General features: G+C 32.7%; 1 protein-coding gene across 1 annotated transcript in view; it reads right to left on the bottom strand.

Moving 5' to 3' along the window:
- LOC111626358 overlaps positions 1-19,599 on the bottom strand; it is a 48,306-nt gene extending 28,707 nt beyond the window's left edge. The window contains exon 1 of the mRNA XM_023369707.1: positions 19,513-19,599. The gene's annotated coding sequence lies outside the window, so the exon portion shown is untranslated. The remainder of the gene's footprint in view (positions 1-19,512) is intronic.
- Positions 19,600-21,272: the final 1,673 nt, after the last annotated feature.

Here is a 21,272-nt window from a genome sequence, read left to right as displayed (position 1 = left end):
ATACTCGCCAGAGAAAAACATTTGTTTATTTAAAACATATTAGTCGAAGAGACGAGTCATTAAATATATTAAAAAGAAAATAGTCCATTGCACAAAAAATATTGCGCGTTGACTTTGAAAATCCAGTTTTGGCCAACCTTTTCGGATCAATCAAAGATGCGCGCCGTATTTAATTAAACTGGAATAAGCACCCCAGTTGCCGATAAAATCGCCGAAAGATGATCGCGGGTTCGCATCTGGCCAACGGGCTGGCCGAGTTTTCCGGGTTTTCTTCGCGTTAGTAACGCTTAAATAGGGGACGGTTTCTTTTAAAGGTCCTCCTGCAGGCATCCCCCGCGGCTCGAGTGTCGTGGTACCGTAACCGAATAATCCGAAACCAAATTGTAATAAAATTGCATTGAAAATTATTTATACGAGATAGATCTACTGCGTAATACAATTACGGTAGAAATTCGATTTTCCGAACTCGATGGGACCAAACGGCTTTCGGATAATCCAGAAACACGTGTTTTTTGTGCTCCGGATGTTTTAGCTATAATACCGCGCGTTTAAAGTTTCGTGGGCAATAAATACTGCGATGCGATTATTGTTTTTGTAGATTAGTTAATTTACTCAAAATCTGACGTAATGCTACGTATGTGACCTAGTTTCGTGGCGCTACAATCGACGGATGATTGTAGTGATTTCCTGTTATACGGAGTTCGGTGTCTGGATAATACGCGGAGAGTTTCGGATAATCGAGTTTCCGCTGTATCTATAATAAATATTATTATTTGACTGGCATCAACGTTCTCCTATCTGGTTCTCGACACGAAGCGACATCATCAACTAAATTAATAAAATCGCGCGACACCGGTAAGTTCGTTCCTCACCAACGGGTTAGTCGTTTATGTTTTTCCGAATTTTCTTCGCCCGTCTAACATCCAAATATGTGCCAGTTTCCGATAGAAATTCCTTCCCTCGACAAATTGCCTTCGTGTCGCGTTGTGCCCCGTCAAACCAACGGATTAACGAGAAGAGCCAATAAGAGACGACATCTTCATTTAAACTGCTTAAAACTTTCCGAATGCAGCGTAGAAGCAATGGTTATCTGCATAGAACAATGGTTCTTAACCACAGATCCATAGGCTCGAAATAGAATTATTTTCTTAATTTTTTGTTATTACGCGAAATTGTTCAGAAAGAAGCGCATATATTACTATATTATTTTAATGACTGGTTTCTTCCGTAATTTTATTTTATGAATTTAAAAACATTATTCCGAAAAGAGATCCACAATCTTCATCCGATGGGAAGAGAGATCCCTGCACTAGAAGGACACTAGGATGAACTTTGCCCTTTGCTTTTTGGCTGGTTATTTCTAGCATTTAAAAAAGAAGAGAGAAGTAAAAGAGAGAAATGGCAATCGGAAATTTGGTGAAGATTTCTTCCGATGTTTTTTAATAGCTCCAATTAGAAAAATTCGAAATTACTTATAAGATTCGTTTCCAGGAATAAAATTTCATATTATAGTTTCATCGATAACTAAGAGAGGCATTATAATATAAACTGCAGCATTATGAAAAGAAAAAACAATCTATGAGTGCTACAGCAGTATATACGAAATAATACTGTATCTGAAATTCTATATAATGTTTATCGACGAGAAAATTCCGAATATTTTCTTCAGCCGACATCATCAACTTACAAACATCTAGAGACTTCAAAAATCCATCTTTGTAAAAGCTAACGTAAATAAAATAAAATAAAATGTATCTTCGATTGGTAAATGGTAAGTTATATAACGAGGTAGAATAGAACAAAAAATTCTAAGTATTATATATCAATAGATAAGTCTTTAATATAACCGAAAAATACAGAAAATAAAATCTAACTTGTCTTAAATATCACAGATTTATCTTAAAACGATCTCAAACAGAATTAGTCAATAATAAATACTGTATGTTCTAATGTATAACGCGCTTACCCCAATGACAATATAAATAAGTTGAGGAGCCCGTAATGGCATACCCGAGCAATCGTATAAAATAAGACAGGGGTCCGTAATGGCATACGCGAATGATTTATCATTTACATCGTTTAGGTATGTCATTATGGCTTCTTGCCTTATAAATTACATCATATTTATTAAGCGTTAATTAAATTTTTCCAAATTTTCTTCTCGTGCCTAAATAGAAGTAAATTTCCCGTAGAAAGTCCTCCATTATTACGCACCAATTTTTACGCATTATTTACGAATTATTTTCACCAATTCCTATATTTTTTCCAAGTTATCACCGTAGACTCTAGACGATAGCCTAGCCAATTCTTGAAGAAAAACTTGGAATTGATCAAAATAATAGTCCAAACTCGGTGGCCATAATACGTCCCTACCTCGTTACAAAACATCTCAAAATTTATGATTCTAACTTACAAAAATCGCTTCAATTTCCAAGCTTTTTATATTAATTAAACGCTTTTATTTATCTTTCTTTGCATCGTAACCTCAAATCTTGCGACTCAAATTTCATCCACTTCGAGTTAACATAGAAGGCCGAAACTTTGAAGACGTGCCTAAGACAATGCATTTTAATGATGTTACGGGGATGGACGGATCCCCACCATCCTCTCCGTTCCGAAACCCGATAAACATAATCAAATATAGAATTTAATCGTGTGTGGGTGTAAATGCATTGTACTGTCGTGTAAGGTGGGGGTGGTGTCAACTCCACCATCTTCCTCTTCTAATCTGGAAAAACATGACCGATATATATAATCGTATTTCTGTAAACTATTTAAAAAATAATGCAGAAGAGTCACAACTTTTGTTTTTTTTCATTTAAAATTTTTTCAAAATATTTACGTTACAAAATATAATTTAATTTCAATTTAAAATATTAAATTTCAGAAAAATACTTGGCTAAGCTTTGAATTTCATTTCACCATCCGAGATGCTACAGTGTTAAAAGTATTTTACAGTTACGTCATACGATCCTCGTGTTATACGAAATTTTACGCGCGTGTCTCGATTCTTACGGAAATGTAAGGTTAATGATAATATAATATTTGCTATTGTTATATCGTATTTTAGTATATATTTTAGAGGGATCGTCTTAGTGTTCGCTGTATTAGGGGATGGGAATTAGTGTATAAAACAAAATGAAATTAAAATTAAAATAAACACTTTTCCTACAAATAGTAAACTGTTCAATTAGTATAGATTTATTTACATTTCAGTCGATTCATTTTAAAAAAGATTTAAGTTTTTCGGAATCAAAAGACTATTTTCTAAGTTGATAATTTAGCAAATTAAATGAACCCAACTTGGTTAAAATTAATCCGCAGACTTTAGAATATCTGTCAAATTAAAATGTACTCAACTATAATTTTATCGCAAGATGGCGGACCAGACATTTCCATCATCTGCCAAGTGCTTTTATAAGATAAAAGCCAACGCATTAATCAAATTTCCTTCCAATCTGTGTTAGCATTGTGTAATATAAGTTAAATTAATCGATAGAATACACCAACTTCTACTAAAAATTAATTAAACAATACAAAATAAACCCAATAAATCTATTTTAAATGTATTCAAAATGCATACTATGAAAATACTTATACATTTATTTTTTACGGTAATATTTGCGTCAAACGCATCGGAAACGTCAGTGTTTTCCTTATCTCTAGTTTTCGTGTAAACACATCAAACGAGCAATTTCAAATTCTTCCACCCAGGTTCATTGGGTGGTGCAGGCATCCTAACGATTTAACTCGGTACGTCGAGATAAATCCCAACGGTGACACGATGAAATGAACTAATAAATACTGCACTTCCGCGGTATGTAACTCCGAATAGTACATTACCAGACCTCCGGCATTCTTCGGCTTTATTATATGTTAACGATTTCAAATATAAAAACCACTTTCTCGGCCCTCATTATCTACAAAGTCACGGCTAGGGCACTACCCGAAACTAACTTTGTACATAATGCTACAATATTTTATTCCAAGTGGTTTTTGTATTGTTAATTATTATAAAAATTCCAAAAATCTTTTATGCGGGAGTGAGTTTTTAAAGAAATCGTAAATGATAATAACTTTAAATTTGATCCCACTCGAGATACGACACACGATCTTTCTCTATCTCTCCATCTACTCGATCCGTAACTACCAAAATTTAATAGCGTCGATGCCTAATATAAAGAAATGCGCTCGACAAATTTCAAAATATTTGGTTCGTCCAGTCTCGAGATATAAGAAAAAATAGTCATCGAAGCACACATACGCTACCCACTCTATACATACATACACGCAGAATTTTGTAAGAGTTTCCACATTTTGGACTCGTCGAATGTGAGATATGCGAAAAATATAAACAAAAGGATGGAAGAATATATGTATATATGTGAGAAGGTCAAATTTTCATCTCTTCACCTATATTCTTCCACCCTTTTGTTTATATTCTAAAACTCGAAATATTATTTCTATTTTTGAAAAAAACTAATAGAAATAAAAACGAATTTTTTACTCGTACGAATTGTGTAAAATTTTAATTAAAACCGCAACAACAAAAGAATAAAACAACTAGTTAAATAAGATAAAGGAAAATAGGTTCCGAGGTTTTAGATTAACAAAGCGTGAGGGTTTTCTAATTAGATTTGAATGATGTATTATCTAAAGAGCGTGCGCATTCTCTAAAATATAGAGTACGTTAATTCGGATAAGAACGGAGTAAATAATTTAACACGTCAATACGTAAATTATACATTGGCATATTGAAAGAGCAACCAACAATATGTGAAGGGTGCAGAGAATCCCCCGAATAGGATTTAAAACTTACGTTTGAATCTTTTATTTGCACCTGCATTGTTCTTAGAAAGTCATTATTTTCGTTTTTCTCTTGCGAAGAGAAAAAGAGTAACGGGGAAAAAAGATAATCGTCGGAACTACTTTTTTGTTTACTGTAAAACATGATGCAAGCGTTTATATTTATACAAAATAAAATAATTGTAAAAGTAATTCTAATTTAAAAAATGTGCAATTTTTTTGTTTGTAGATTCCTGCCAATTTTAAATGTAATTCATATCTAATTAAAAAACTGGCAACGTTGTTGCTGGATTTTTCTGCCATTTTATTCATTTTTATTTCTGATAATTGCTAAATTCACTTATAAGTCTGCAAATTGGTTCGGAGGATATTAAGGGAGTAGGGCTATATCTCCCGGATCAATGGTCGGATTTTCCTGGAAATTTCTGAAAACATTTCCCCCTGATACGCGCACATCCCTGAAAAATTTCATAAATTTTCGACGCAGTGCACGGGAGTAATTAAGCTTCAAATTGGATGAAAAAAGTTGTGTCTCCCACACACACTAACATCTCTACATACAGAACAAACCCAAGTTTTTTTGAATTTCTCCACGCTTAAAGGTCTACCGAGTCTAAAAATGTAAAAATCTTTGGGGGAGTGATTTTTTTTTACCTATCGTCATACTTTCTCCTTTATATAAAACCGGAAAAATAAAAAAAACTGAACTTTAATTAACTTATATTGATTAATTTAAAACGAATGACGTTATTGGCTGTACTTTATTATAATAAAAAAACTACACTTAATTAATAAAACAACAATAACAAATGATAAAGCGCAATAGAAACAAAAGTAGAAAGTACGACAAAAACCTGTTCAAAACGGACACCTGCCGAACCGTGAGAATCCGGTTTACACAGGTTTTACTATAAATACTTTTGAATATTTTAATATATATAAGTTTAATAAGTCTTTATTTAATTAAACGTTAACCATTATCAGATAAAACATGAGATAATCGACTTTGTCATATTTAGTACTATAGTTTATCATATTAACCACATTTCGATATACGGATGTAGAGGAAAACCATTATCCCGATAATTATATTCATGAAATCCTTATTAGGTAACCAGTTAATAAAAGGACCGTGAAGTTAAATATATTAAAATATTCCCCGCTGATGGTAATGATAATTTTCCAGATATTGAGTTGTACACGAGTATTGTGTGCCACACACGCGTGTTCATAAAAGATGATAATCACATTGCCAGATGCTGCTCTAGTTTAGAAGTAAATGAATCCGGTTTCTTTGTATGCTCAATTATATTATAAGTGGTTAAGGGTCCAATCGAGCTTTTGAACTGGCTGTGGTCACTTTTAGTGGATAAGAACCAAACATCTAAACACTTGATCGAACATCAGCTTGATGACACGGAGAAGAGAAAGTGGCTTCCATTAAGTTAATTACAAAGAAGACGAAACAAAGTTCCTCCACCATTCGGGATCAAGATGGATTATCTCTCGGTTTTCCTTCTTAATGATCATTGGTTCCACCCGATTGGTTTTGTGCGCGGAACAATAACGATTTCATTTATTCTTGCGAAGATTAAACGTCAAAGTTTCTAAAGATTCGATCATTTAGCCTTACTTGACAGACTGGGAATTTAAATCTGTGCCTTAATTCGAAGAATAATGCGCGAGTTAATCTTAATCACCGCTCCATTCAGGTTTCGTTTGTTGGTTTTTAACGTCGTTTGGATATAATTATCCACCGAAAACGAATCCTATTCATCATTTCAACACGTACAAAGTCAGAGATAAGTCGTTTAGCCTTCTTTTATGTCACATATTAACAAGACGTAATGAAATTATTGCAGGAATCAACGAAGATCAGTGGATAATTCGAAGGATCGATGATGACATTCGATGATTACATCCGTGTAATTGTTTTTTGAGGCTAATATCTTTCAGTGGGTAATCGTGATTGATTTTGGATGTACCGATATCAAGCTATGAGGGTTCACTGGCCTGGTGATAGAAGACGGTATCTGATGGACAGTAACTGTTAGGTACTAGCAGTGAAGTCGACAACAACCATCCATCACTCTAAATGTGAAAAATGTGCCTCAATCACTTGTTGAAAGCGTATTTATGCCGTTATTCGGAGAAAAAATAGCAAAATAATAGCTTCCGATGCTGCTTTATCTCTTTAACCGTTTAAAATTCCAAAGAGAATCATTTTTAATTTCGTACGGATAATGATAACTGGAGTCGATTGTGGAAATTTTAAATTTCCGGCGAGGTTATTGACCTAAACATTCGCCTTTAAATATGATAATCTCTCGGGCAGAATTCTGCATAATCATTTACTACAATGACGGAATATAATATAGCAAAAGTGAATTTTTTCTTTCTTTTTTCATTAAATACCGCAATTTGTTCTCGTTCATTGATTGAATTGTGACCAAGACATCGTTCCTCGAGAAAATCGATATAAAAAAAGCTGTCAAAGAATTATGTTGAAGAAATAAAAGAAATGAATGAAAGACAAATATCAGAGTCCGAAAAAATAGCATTTTTTTCTAATCTTTATCTCCCTTTCCGTGTCTAAATATTGTTATCTCGGGTCTCACTTTATTATTAATTATCGACTGATCATTTTTTCTCTTTAAAAGTGTCATTTATTCCCGAAAGATTTTTAAAATAAATGAGAAAATATTATTACGACTCGCCGAGCTGCAATTTTTAATCGTATTTTTTATTTATTTCATTTGAAATATACGTTGGCCCCTATACATCATTCTTTTCCCCGTAACAACAGAGTATGTAACTCCGCTTTGGGGGAATTTTTCAATCGAAATCACGCGACTTCCGGTCTCGATGGGAATTTAAGTCTACAAATTTTTTCAAGTTGCAGCCCAACGATTAAATATCGATTTTCTATTATTAAAATGACTTTAGAGAAGCTCATTTACGATTAGAGTATATTTACGTTTAATTGTATCGAGGAAAAAGATATTAAAAGTGAAGTTACAGTTCATAAAACACCTCGAAAACCCGGTTGAAATGGCATTTTAAAAATTGTTTTCGCTGGTAAAGCTGTAAAGTAAATATTCTCCGACGTTACGCGAATGGGTATAGATGCGTGGAGTATAAAAATTGTTAAAGTATCTGATAAATTAATTTACAGCATGGTATTGTATACGAAAACGGGATAATGTTATAGAATATGATAATAAATGGAGCAATTTATGGGCATTTTATGAGAATGTAACCTCGTAAATTGTCAGCGAGGTTAAAAGAGGTTAAAATTGAGCATTGCCCTCCAGAGACTAAGACCCGAAGCAGTTTAGGAGAAAAATTCTTTTCATGCACCCGTTATTAATGAACTCTATACCCGTCGTTTAAATTATATTTTGTATACGAACAAATACATATTTACGTGGATATAAAAAAGTAAAATTCGAAAATAGCGATTGTTAAATGGATAAAATTGTAGTTTTGATGGAAGAGATACGGTTCGAAAAGAGCTAGAATTTCGTTTATACCCTGGAGATTATGCCTAGAATACGAGCAAGTTCTTCGTTTTCACTAGAATACGAGCAGTTTTCACTTTGAAAAATTATCCTTAATTTAAAAGTCAAGATTCTCAAATTATATTTTCGCCAGTTTATTTTTCCAGTTTCGTCGTAAAATATAAAAGGTAGATTATACCGAATTTATCATTGTAAGGTGTTACGGGATTGCTGGTATAGCTCTAATGGTGTAAGAGAGATAACTATAATGAGGCCGAGCAATCCCCCGGAATGATAAAATTTCCTACCAATTCTTAAAATGGTACTATTTATAAACCTTTCCGCTTCCCGACTAGAATAATAAAACAATTTATTCGGTGGAGATGATTGTTTAGAGTAAAAGATACAAAATTACTATTCATAGATTTGCGATTTCAGTCGAGAAGATTACTTTTACGGTAATTTTATCTGGAAATCCAGTGGCTAGAGGATTTCCATTTGAAATTTCTGCCAGCTTGACAAAATAAACCGTCAGAAATTTCCAATGGCAAAAAATGTTTGCGACAATTTCTTACGTCGACAACTTTAAATAGAAAATCTGCTTTTAATCGCGGCTAAATGCAAAATAAATTCTCACCAGTATATTTCATTATTTCACCATTATAATTAATTTTAACCACGACATATACAAGGAATATTCAAAAACTTACTTTCACCATTAGCGGAGTTAAAACTTTATCCATTAAACAAAGAAATTTATCAATGTCATTAAAGCGTTAATGTAATTAAACGGTGCGGTTTTTCGCCCTATATTCTTCTAATAATTAGAAAAATGCGGTTAATGTTCTTTCCCCGTACGAAATTGCACGGTGCTAGATCGACATTGATCGCCAGTTAAAGAATTATCAACTCGATAATACCAGCCTAAGTAATCTATGACTAATGTAACTCGATACTGGCGTAGGTGTGCCCGAAAACCAATGGAATTGTCGAGACCCGAATTAACCCAGTTCTAAGCCAGGGCGGATTTAGGCAGCGTCTAGTGATCCGCTGTTGTATCTAGGTAAACACGTGTCGGTCGATTTTTCTAAGTTACGCGCACGCTTGGGGAATTTTCGGCAAAAAAATCTTTACGTCATCAGTTAGAATTCTCAAAGTCGCATCTTTTTTTAATCCAAAAATAATATTTCGTTTCGTTTTAAAAAACAACATTAAGACAAGAGGAAGAAATTCCGCTTCGTAGCAACTTAAATTTACTTTAAAAATATTTAAAATAAAAAAAATAACTGAAAATTTGTGCCGAAATGTGGGCAAATTCATTTTTAATTTAATATTATTAAATAATTAATCTTATTTTAATAAACTTCCGTATTAACCACCGCGATTGTGATTGCGACTGGAGTATTATAAATGATTAGAAAGTTGTTTTAAATCCTAGAAAATTAAAATTATATTTACGATAAGACTAAATAAAAATTAAGTACGTTCGATTAATTTCGAATTAATTATATTCCAATCCCATTGCTGAAAAGTAAATTCCTGTAAAGATTTACAATAAACCGTGGAAAGCGTTTAAAAAAAGGATTTAATTGTAGATTGATGTAAGAGAAAATACAAGAAACGGCGTTGTAATTGTACGCGTTAATTAATAATAATTAAAGCTTTTTAATCGCGGGAAAGAATTCGAAGAAATGCGCGTGCGGTGACGAATTTCGCTTTAGGCTCACTACACCCCAACTCGGCAGCGCAAAATAATAACAACTATAAAATAACTTTACAATAAAACCCGCGTAAACCGGAATCGCGCGGCAATGAATAATTTTTCCATTTTGAACAGGTTTTACCTTATATAGAGACAATCTAAAAAGGAATTAGTACAAATTAAAAGCTTAAGTAGGTGCAAAGTATCGATATACGAATATATTTTACATTAAAAGAGGGTAGTAGGTTATTCGTAACGGGTCTTCGATAGAAATGCCCTTTGTCCTTCCGATATTTAAAATTATAAAATCGAATCACTCGGCGCAAAATTGGAGCCGTTAGTTTAAGAGTGGCCACATTTATAAATGCGGCGGACGAATAGAAAATATTTCATTTCGGCCATGTCCCGAATACGATGGTAAAAAGATTTGGCCTACATTTTTTATTATATTTAAAAAGTGGCATTAAAAGTTATACGGAATAGAGACGATATAAATCCGAGTGCGTGGGGTGTTACCGCATAATGGGCAATTTTGAGAAAACTATCACGTATAAGGAATAGTGAAGTTTTGATCAAACGATGGATAAAAATCGAATGATGCGCGACCTGACTCAAATCATAAGTCACCGGCAAAGAAAAGAACCCAAATTATTTTTCGATACAATCTCTAACTTCTCTCACATATAAAAGAAAACTCGCGCCGATACAATCTACTTTGTTCGTACGTGATGTCTGACACGATTATATCGTCATCCGATAAATTCCGATAGAATAAAAGTCGAAATAAATTATTTAACCTAACTTGGACGTATCTGATATAAGTGCGTAACGTTTCGACTACCCGCTCGATAACAATGGAGACAATCGGAGACGACAGTATGTAATTGTAACTGCGTTACGTTAATCGCGCGTAATCTAAAGAATAATTATAGCATTTATTTCAAGTTTCTTAGTTTGTACGGGGCAACGCTTCTCGTAAGGGAAAATGCCACCTATTTAGGTGTAACAAAATTGGTATATGGAAAACCGGCCCGTATTTAGGTGTTACGAACGGCGATGGGTGGTTTTATCCGCTCGGCTCCCGCGGGCGTTATTTTAAGTAATAATCTTTGTTTTAACTAAAAATATTTATACTTCCAGTCACGTTTTGAATATAAATAACATATTTTTTACTCGATAATACTTCACGTATTTTCGAGTAAATTATATATTTACATTATATAAAATCAAAAACCAACGTCAATTTCTATTAAACCGCGGTGGAAAATAAATTTCGAAAATTCGAGCTTATAAATAGCTTTAATATTTTTTAAATCAAAGGACAATTTACTAGTCGGTTAATGAAGGAAATCTACTGATTTTTTCGTTCGGTTTCGGTTACTTCTTCGTCCAATTTTTATCCGCGCAAAGTTATTTTTAGAACAGAGCGAATTGGCCAAAGACAGACAAGGCTATTTTCGGGCCAAATAACTTATAAACCTTAATCTTTTTTTAATACGAGAAAATATTAACTGCCCAAAAAAGAGTGAATTTTTATTTTTCTCTTAAGGTTTACTCGAATAAAACACTCGATACTTGTAATTTTCTATTCTTTTTAAAAATTTTTGTCTTTTATCTGTTTGATATATATTTTGTAATAAAAGAAAGCGTACATATATATTGAAATGTATTGGAAAATCATTGGCTATCGATGTAAAAAGCAAATCTTTGATATATTTCGAATCTTCCATTCGTAAAATTATGAACGGGTGAATAAAAATTGATGCGTACGACAAACATTTGCCGTAAACAAATCAAACAAATTATATACTTCTTTAATTTCCTTTATATTTTATACGAAGCCAATTGATACGCTCTTGTTAAAGATTTAAAGAAGATCTTGCGCGTAAAGTAGGAGACGAATTAATTTAGAATACGATCCAATATTGATTTTCAGTTAAATAAAATTGTTATTTTTTTCTTTCCTCGCAGATGTTTGATTTACGTTACTTTTATATGATATTAAAATTGTATAAAAGTAATAGTAAACAAGGTAAAACTTTAATTACCACGATTCAATATTAATCATTAAGACAGTTCTTAATGTTCGACATTAAAATTTACTTGTTTATCGTGATTTATAGATTTTAAATTTAAAATACGTGAAGTCTGTGCGTATAAACACGCAATAAGAATTCTTACATCGAATATTAGGAAAATTCGACTGCAGAGAATATTTAATGCGTGCGTCATGCATTTGCTCTATAAGTTTTTACCGAATAAGTTTTTACCTGTTTTCTCCCGTTCGGGGCAATAAAACAGACCCCTTTTTAAATTGTGTTTATCGCGGGTTCGACCAGGCTCACAATGGAGTCGACTGGAGAGCGACAGACCGGCCCGACATATCGCGGGCAAAATTCCCAGATTCTTGACCGGGACTCGAATCCGCACTCCAGATTACTGTCAAACCGGTAAGTCGAAAGTCTGCCAGTTTGTATTGCCTCGGCCGCGTGGCTGTTAAATTTTCTATAATTTATCAACATGTCGTTTACGTTCTAGATCAATGGGTCTCGAGTTTTCGAGCTAGCGGCGTGCACACAATTGTTCATAGCGTGCATAAAAGACATTCGTAGAAAGTCCTTCCGGGAGGTATCGCTCGTGCGTTGTGTTGTCTTACGCCTTAAGGCGAAACAAACTAAACGTACAGTACAAAAGAAATGCGAGAAAAATATACAAATAATATTAAAAATTAGCAATTTTTGTTATTAGATATAGTGGCAGACGTACGAGAAATCCGCGGCTAACTAGTGTGAAGCGCCATACTCGTTTCGCTTTCGAGAATCACTATCAAATCTATCTAATTTAATATATAAAATAAATTTTAAACACGCCAAAGCCTTAAATACTTTAAGGTTTGTATTAATAATTTACATTTTAGCATAATCGATGGTAATTATGCTTTAACTACATTATATTTTGCCGCACTTAATACGCAAATCATTCGAGTTACGTAGAGTTTATTGGGATTTGCGTATAAATTATTGTCTATTATCACGTTTCGTTGCTGTCCATCACGAAAAGAAATAAAAAAGGAAGAAAAATAGGCTTGTAAATTTATATTTTAAAAAACATCTGAATCAATTTAGGAGTAGATAAAATATAGACCTATCAAAAGTCAGGAAAAAATATTCTATTTTCAAGAGAAAGGAGCGATCTATAAATTCACCCAAGCTGTTTTTTTAAAAGGGACGTTGAATAGTAAAAACTAAACTAAATCAGGCCTTTAGCCAGCCTCATAAAATATTTTTATTAAAATCTTTTCGTGTGTAAGAGATCGTCCACAAATATTCCTAGAATAAATACCGAAAGCATTATCTTTAAGAAGAAAAATGACGATAATAGTATATAAATAAGCATTTTCGACGGATTCGGTAAAATAAATGGCATTGGAATAAAAGATTCCCGCCCTTAACTCGATCTCGCATTTCCTAGCGATTGTAAATATCATTATCAACGGCGACAAACAAGGCCCAAAGACAATGTTTCTTGATAAGTGGTTTGACTCGGTGTCTTCGACAAAAGAAAGTTTATTTTAGGTTTTCGAGCAATGCATTAGCAACAGTGAAAGGCGTTCGACAGAATTCCTCCGAGCAACAAAATCTTTTGCTACGAATTCTGGCACAGATTCTATCCAACATCCGTTCCGATTACCTGAAAATCCAAATACAGAGAAATAGAAATAGAAATAACGAGGTAATGTCTTATTTATTTACCGAAACAAATGTTTTACAGTAATTCTACATCGATCTTCAATTATATTTGACAGTTTTAAAATATCTGCAATGGGTTTTCTTTTTGGAGCAAAGAGCATTACATAATTTTACTTTGTATAGCGTTAATGATACGACACGAAGCGAAAAACATGTCAGAACCCATTAATGGATCGTATAACCGGGAATATTCGTCTTTCTTTTTAAGCATACAGTCAGAAATCTTCTAGAAGTTAAAAAATTGCAGGCCGAAATAGTTTATTTATAAATTTTCTGGAAGGAAATGAGCGTTATCAAGTATCAGCATCTAAAGTATCACTTTAATGACTTTCCAATTTAGCTATTTTCTTTCATAAATCACGTAAATAACCATTTTAATACGCAATTTCAATAAAACTACGTTATTTTTAGAAAAAAAAATAATATTTCATTGTTGTTCCTAATCGTTTATTTTTTGGATATGAGAGAAAGAAAAATAATTTCCATAAATTCGATTAATTTATAAGCTTAAATTTAAACATTAATGACTTTAAAGTTAGTTCGAGTCGTTTTCTTATGCAAATTTTACTCTTTTTTAACGTTGGCAATTCGGTAAGACGTTATCGAGTCGTGTTTAATCCATTAATAACGGGTAAATATAACTAGGAAATGGGAACCATTAAAGAAAATAAGACCTCTCGACTGTTTCGATCTGCAAACTTCTTGAAAATAATAAAAATAAATACAGATGATTCTAAAGCAGTTTCTAGGAATATTCAGCAGACTTCCAAGTTAATTTTATCAAAAAATATTTACAAATGCCGCATATCGGCATGTGTATTTGTATATCTCCGTCTGGAACGATTGTTTTTCTATATCAGAAGAGAAGCTTACTGTATCAAAAATTCACAATCGATTTTCGTTTGAGTAAACAATTTGATAAGAGAAGTTTTAGTAAAGAAGAAGAGGAGAAAAACGTCAGAAACTTTTATTAAATTTTTTGATTATCATTACTTTTAGAAGAATTTAAAGATCGATGGATAAGGCAAAGCAACAAATGGGAGATCTGCCGAGGGGATGCCTCCCGGGAGAACTTTCTATGGGAAACTGACCCGTACTTGGCTATTAAAACGTGGCCAGCCCGTCGGTGAGGCGCGAACCCGCCACCGATTACCAGTGTATTTTTTAAGAGAAAGAATTCGAAATATTTTGCCGTAAATTCGCGTTAGTATCCATATCTATAGAAAACATTGTTCCATTTTCAATACGTCCCGATATTGCCGTATAAGTAGAGTCTATTGTATAGCAAAACCCGAGCAATATATGTGGCAAATCGATTTTACAGAAGCTTCTCTCCGCACCAGAACGTATCAACAGTTAGAAGCAAATAACGCCGCTACACATCTCGCATTTAGCTAATGTTAAATTCGAAAAGATATTAAAAATTGAACCCTACGAAATTCTAATTTAAATATTTCAAATTTTTATATATATTTTAAAAATTTATTGTACACGAGGGGGCAGCGAGGAAGGGGTACGAGTATAACTCGAATACATAAATGACCGGATGAAAAAATTCTATTTTATTAAATTAACTAAATAAATAGATAAATTTACTCGAGTATTATTGGAATTATTATCTTTTTATTTTTAAATTAATATATATTTTCGTATTTTTTTAATAAAGAAGAGTTTGTTCCACTCACCCCTTTATACTTAAAAATCCTAAAACGTGGAATAAATTAAACAGAGTTAAAAATAAAAATTCACTGTCTTAAAATTAGTTTCCTAGTTTTAAATATAACGACTATAAATCGAAATACTTTATTATTCATTAGAGAAAGTAGAATAAAGTAAACAAACATATCTTTCGTTTAGTGGCATGCGAGACAATGTCGAAAATAAATGGACTTTGCTACGTTCAAACATTTAAATAATTTGAAATAAAAATAGAAGAGAAAATTCTGGAAATTTTTAAATAATAAAACAAGCTAAATTTTAAAAAGAGTGAAGACAATATCGAAATTTAACAGCGAATAGAGGCATTATCTGTATCTAGTTAACTTCATTGTCCTATTAGATACTGATTGCTGGCTTTATTGGGCAGCGCTACGAGCAATAAAATGTTGTTAGTTATCGGAACCACTCTCGAGTTTTATAAGATAATTTCCATTTGAGATTTGTCTTTTTATCTTATAAGGGGTCGCCTACTGTTAAGATTCGTTACGCGCCCATAATGCGATTATCAACAGCAACATTTTTTAGCTAACTTATATTTCAATTCGATTAAAGTTTAAATTTAATAACACGGGAAACAAGCCGTTAATGATTGGATTTCATTTTTCTTTTTCGTTTTTTGCTGAAAAAACTAAGAATTTTGGAGCATAAAATAAAATTTTCGTTTTTCAAAATTTATATATTGAAATTCTTAATAAAACATAATTTAAATTGATTATAATAATGAATAGACGGTAAGAGAATACATAAAAATGTTAATAGGAAGAGATAAGGAGCGCAATTTATTTTGCTTCTATCCATCATTTAATCCTCCACTCTTTAAATAATGGTAAAATTATGGTAAACAAGCGTTATATCGATAGCGTTAAGTCCGAGTGTGTTGATAATCATTATATTGTTTACCGTAATCGTTAATTTAAACGAAAGTATTCGCTCGAAAACCATTTCTAACGAATTCCTCTCTTAGAAAATCATACATTTCGTATCCCGCAATATTTATTAAATATTTAGAAAGTGAAATTCTTACATAATCAATTAACTAGAATTAATGCTAGTGTCGAAATTACAACAATAGATAAACCCAAAATCTAGCCAGTACATATATTCATACGTGTGTATATAATGCACTCCATCGATTCATTACGTGTATACAATAGAGAGCATGCAATTTCTAAGTTGACCTGGTTTATATACAGGGATTTAATAATGTAATTCGACAGAAAGGAAAGGAGATTGTGCGTGATACAACCATTATCGATGTATCCTGGTGGAAATTTTTGTCCCGATAACAAACTAAATGTTTAGAAAAAAATGAAGATAAATCAGGCTACACCAGCTAAAAATACTTTGTAAAGACCAACTTTTTACATTTATTCGCTTAAAATTTTTTTCTTTGATATAACTCGCTTCGTAACTCAATCTTTCCCTACAAGATTTATCGTCTTGCTACTTACATCAATTTTAAGTATTATTAAATAAATTTATATCATAATTTATCGGATGGAGCCGTTAAAATTTCAATAATTTAAGTCGCTCTTTATTTATTTATTCCAATTGTTAATAGCAAAGATACGAGTCACCTCCATTTAAAGAGAACACTAGAAAAGAGAATCCCAGTTAAAATTACACCTCTACAACAATGATAACAATAACAAACAATCAATTATATTTATAGATTTTACTATTTAAAGACGAGAAAAAAGCTTCTTTCTTCCATCGAATAACAACAAAAACTAATTAATTTTGCGAAAATGGTCATCATCAGAATAAATAAAATATAAAATTTACATAAAATGACGAATTTGATAAAGTAATACAAAATCTATTAGAGACGTAAATCATATTGTTACAATTTTATAAAATTACTTACGCTTTTAGATAATAGAGAAATATTCTATAAATGAAATTTAATTTTGATAAGTGATATCATTTCGCCTTAGTACAGCTGTACTTAATATTATTCAGTCGAAATGTTATCCGAGGATCACGGGCTTCTTCAAAGGGGAGCAAACGGGAATTTTACTGGACCCCTCCCTGGAATCCAGTAAATTTCCACAAATTATAATCGTCGATTGATGCGTGCGGCTTTACACCCTCGACCATGAAATACTGTAGAAAAAAACCCAAAATTAAATTTATTGATGTAATTACTTGTATCCAAGTTTCCCCCCTTGAAAAATTCTCCGAAGACGTCCTTGCAGAGGTTTATTACGTCCATACGTAATAATCCTCAGCAGGGACGTAATGTTTAATAGTAAACGTAACTCGAAAAGTATTTATCTCGCGTACTTATTACTTATTTAACGGTGTTATATTTACCTTAATATAGATAAATTAGTTACCGTGACTAATTATATAATGTCCGGTTACATAGAGTGGACGTCCAGTCACAGCTGCGTGATATTAATCATTGACACCCCCAGCTATTAATATGGAATTTTCTGATGATAAAAATAAAAGATGATGGATGATAAGGGTCTAAAAGAAATATAACGTTGCTTCGTCACACGCCACAATTTAAAATCTGCTTCGGTGGTTTGGACGTATTTCCAGATCTTTGTCTTCCATTTGTTCTTATTTAAGAAGAAAGCTTAGGAAATTCATCATTTTTCCTTCCTTCATCTCCCGATAGAAATAAGATTTCATCAGTTATTTTTATATTAGTTTTTTATGTGTGTTTTTATAAAGCTTTCACAGATATATTATTTTAAAGCTAAGATACGAAGCCAATAATTATGGAGGAAGAAGATCTTGTTACAGTTGTCTCTCGAGTATAAATTTATTTATTGGTTGAATTTGTCAGAATTTTTGCCTAAGTAAATCGGATTATTTTGTAATTCTGTAAAGAAAAATACACGAGTTCCGCGAGTTACTGACGTAAACCGTAGCTTATTAAATTGATAGAAAAAAAAAATATATATATATATATATATCAACACGCATCGAGACATCCAATATTAAGAAATGTTTGGAAAAAATCTTGTATTACGTCACAGCGGTGAAGAAGTTTGAATAAAACGCGACTGTCAGTACTTTTGACAACACTCCTCGTAAGAGCCGAGGCTCGAGAGAGGAGGAAATATAAAAGAAAGAAAAAAAGGGTCGTTGTACCTTCTTGAAATCGAAGTAAATTTCTTCGTGAAATTCGATCTTACTTCGAGGAAAAATATGGATAACAGCACCATCTCCGAGTATCAAAAAAAGTACCTTTAGACGAAATTGCCACTTCACTACATCTCAATTTAGAATTCTATTTCAAATACCTTTCACCGAACCAGGTGAAATTTTAAGCTAAAAATATAAGAAAATTTTCTAACTGTAACTTTCCGACTCTTAACTATCTTCGAATCCTATTTATCGGTGGATACTATAAATACCTTTTCCAAATATTTATTTTACTCGAGATCGTTGTTAGAATCCGAACCAATCCCGTTACCCGTTAAACACGGGAAAACACGTTCTAAATCGACACAATAAGAAAAAAAATATATTGTAAATTTTAAAATGACAATTTGTGTGATTTTAACGGCAAAAATTGATAAATATTTTCGAATAAATCAAAAGAGGGGTGCTTGATAAATTTGTCAGAGTGTCAACGAGACACGACATCTAAGCTCATTAGTATTGTCATCCTCATCCCCGAGGGTTGCATTAAAAGAAATAGCCTAACACACTGACACATTGACATAACTTCAAATATGTCAACAATAATACAATGAAAGAGATGGGCTAAAATCCCGCTTATAACGCTATACCGTACATTTCTACACGTTATTACCTATACGTTTCTTCCTTATAACGGTTTAATTCAAAAATGAAACTGGTAAACAACATCAAAATTCGATTTTTCGGTGCCGTTAAAGCATAAAAGTTTTTAAGGTGGGTCGTTCTACACGATGACGAAAAACGCGCTTATTATCTACACTCTTAACGATGTATTATTATTTTTATTTATTTAAACATAAAAGCGAAGAGTTTGTTAATTAATTATCCGGGTCGAAAAAATCGTTCCGGGTATGTGCAGATATAAACTACTCACCCGTAGATAAAAGCCAAGTTCCATCTCCACCTTTCGAACATCCCGACACGTCTGCAAGCTCGTATAACCTCAGCACTGACCGACGTGTATCATTCTCGGTGAGACTGCGCATAGCTGTATGACGTAACGATCGAATAGTAATGTCGCCTTCGGGTTAATGACGAAGCCCGACTAAATTTCCTCTTCTTATTTCCATAAAAAATCGCCTAAACTCGTATTAATTACAAACTAGTGCCATATAACGACGGCCGCTTCGTACTCGCTTCTTAAATTTGATTTGTTTTTTTAACCGAGTGGGCAACCCCTCCTCTATATAACGCTTTGTAAATCGAGTTACGGTACGTTTACACTCGAGCTGTAGCCGCGTACAACTATACCGAGGTGTTTAAAGAGTGTGGTGTTACGCTGAAGGCAGAGTGAAGTCGTTAATATCGGCACGTGCGAGGAGCAATACGAGGGGAAAGTACTCAAAAAGTAATTATTACGTTGCCATTAATTGGTACCGGCGAGTGAAAGTTGGCGAGACAACGATCTATTAATCGATAAATCCCATATGATAGAAAATTCTTAAAAATCGTTTTAATTTTTATCGAAGACCGAGTCCAAATAGCTTTATATTATCTAATTTCGGATCAAGGTCAAAATAAAAATAAAATAAAATATTTTCTTTTGGAGTAAAACTTTGGAGACTATTAAAATAAAATATGATTTTTTTATAAAGTAAATAAATAAAAAAGAAATTCTGTTTGGGAAACCATCCAAATTACTGCATTCTCTTCGATCTGCTGCAAACAATAAAATGGCAATAGAAATGGTGCTGCCAGCGTAATGAACATTGTGCTGGAAACAAAACACAATCTTATATAAAATTATGTTTTCGCCATATTATATAAAAAGATATAATTAAATATTAAAATAAGAGAGAATTTCCTTATACGAAACGATCCAATCTTATAATTTTGGGAGAGAAATATAATATTTAAATATAGTAACGTACATTTGGGGCAATTTTAATATTTATCGGGCGTAATAATTTATTAATATATCGGTATTATAAATGGCCCGATATACGGGGATTGAAAAATAATAAGTGGCACTTCCCCTCCTTACTAAGCATTACCCGCAACATTTTGAAATCGTTGACTCGTAAATGGGACATAAAATATAGGATTTGATCAAAACTAGAACTGTATTAAATGCGTTATTAACAAAAATCGATAGAAGCTTACATAAAAATATTCATTTCTAGTGTCATTAAAAAGAAAAATTCGTCTCCAATTTACAAATTTTTAAAGATTGGCCAGGGAAAAAATACCCATTTCTTAAATATTTAACCGTAAAAATACTGCCAAAGTATAGATATTTGCAGATACAAGAATTGATCGGTGCTCGCATAGTTTACAAATATACGAGAGACAGCACCGGTCTCTCTGACGTCATTCCCGGGTAGCCTGACGTCAGTGATAACGTATGCCGTCGGAGCTACAGCATCTTGCCTCTATAATGATGTAAACTTGTGTTAAATGGATTGAAAGAATTATTGTGAATGTCAATGGGTTAGGGAATAAACTTTGTAATTAAGCGGAACAAATTTATATAATATACATTATTTTGTCCGATTCCATTAGTTTTCTTTTGATTTTTGCCGATTTTTTTTATAGAAATTTGACGAGAAGGTGCCATTTGTGGCTGGAAAATAAATATATTTTCGAATTATTAGGCGAGTTATTCCTCGATTATTCGCTCGTATGATTCGTCAC

Source organism: Centruroides sculpturatus, unplaced genomic scaffold, assembly GCF_000671375.1.
Source record: "Centruroides sculpturatus isolate CEXI.00-Female unplaced genomic scaffold, Cexi_2.0 scaffold26, whole genome shotgun sequence".
In the NCBI taxonomy this organism is placed as follows: domain Eukaryota; kingdom Metazoa; phylum Arthropoda; class Arachnida; order Scorpiones; family Buthidae; genus Centruroides; species Centruroides sculpturatus.
This window is presented reverse-complemented; position numbering and strand designations above follow the sequence as displayed.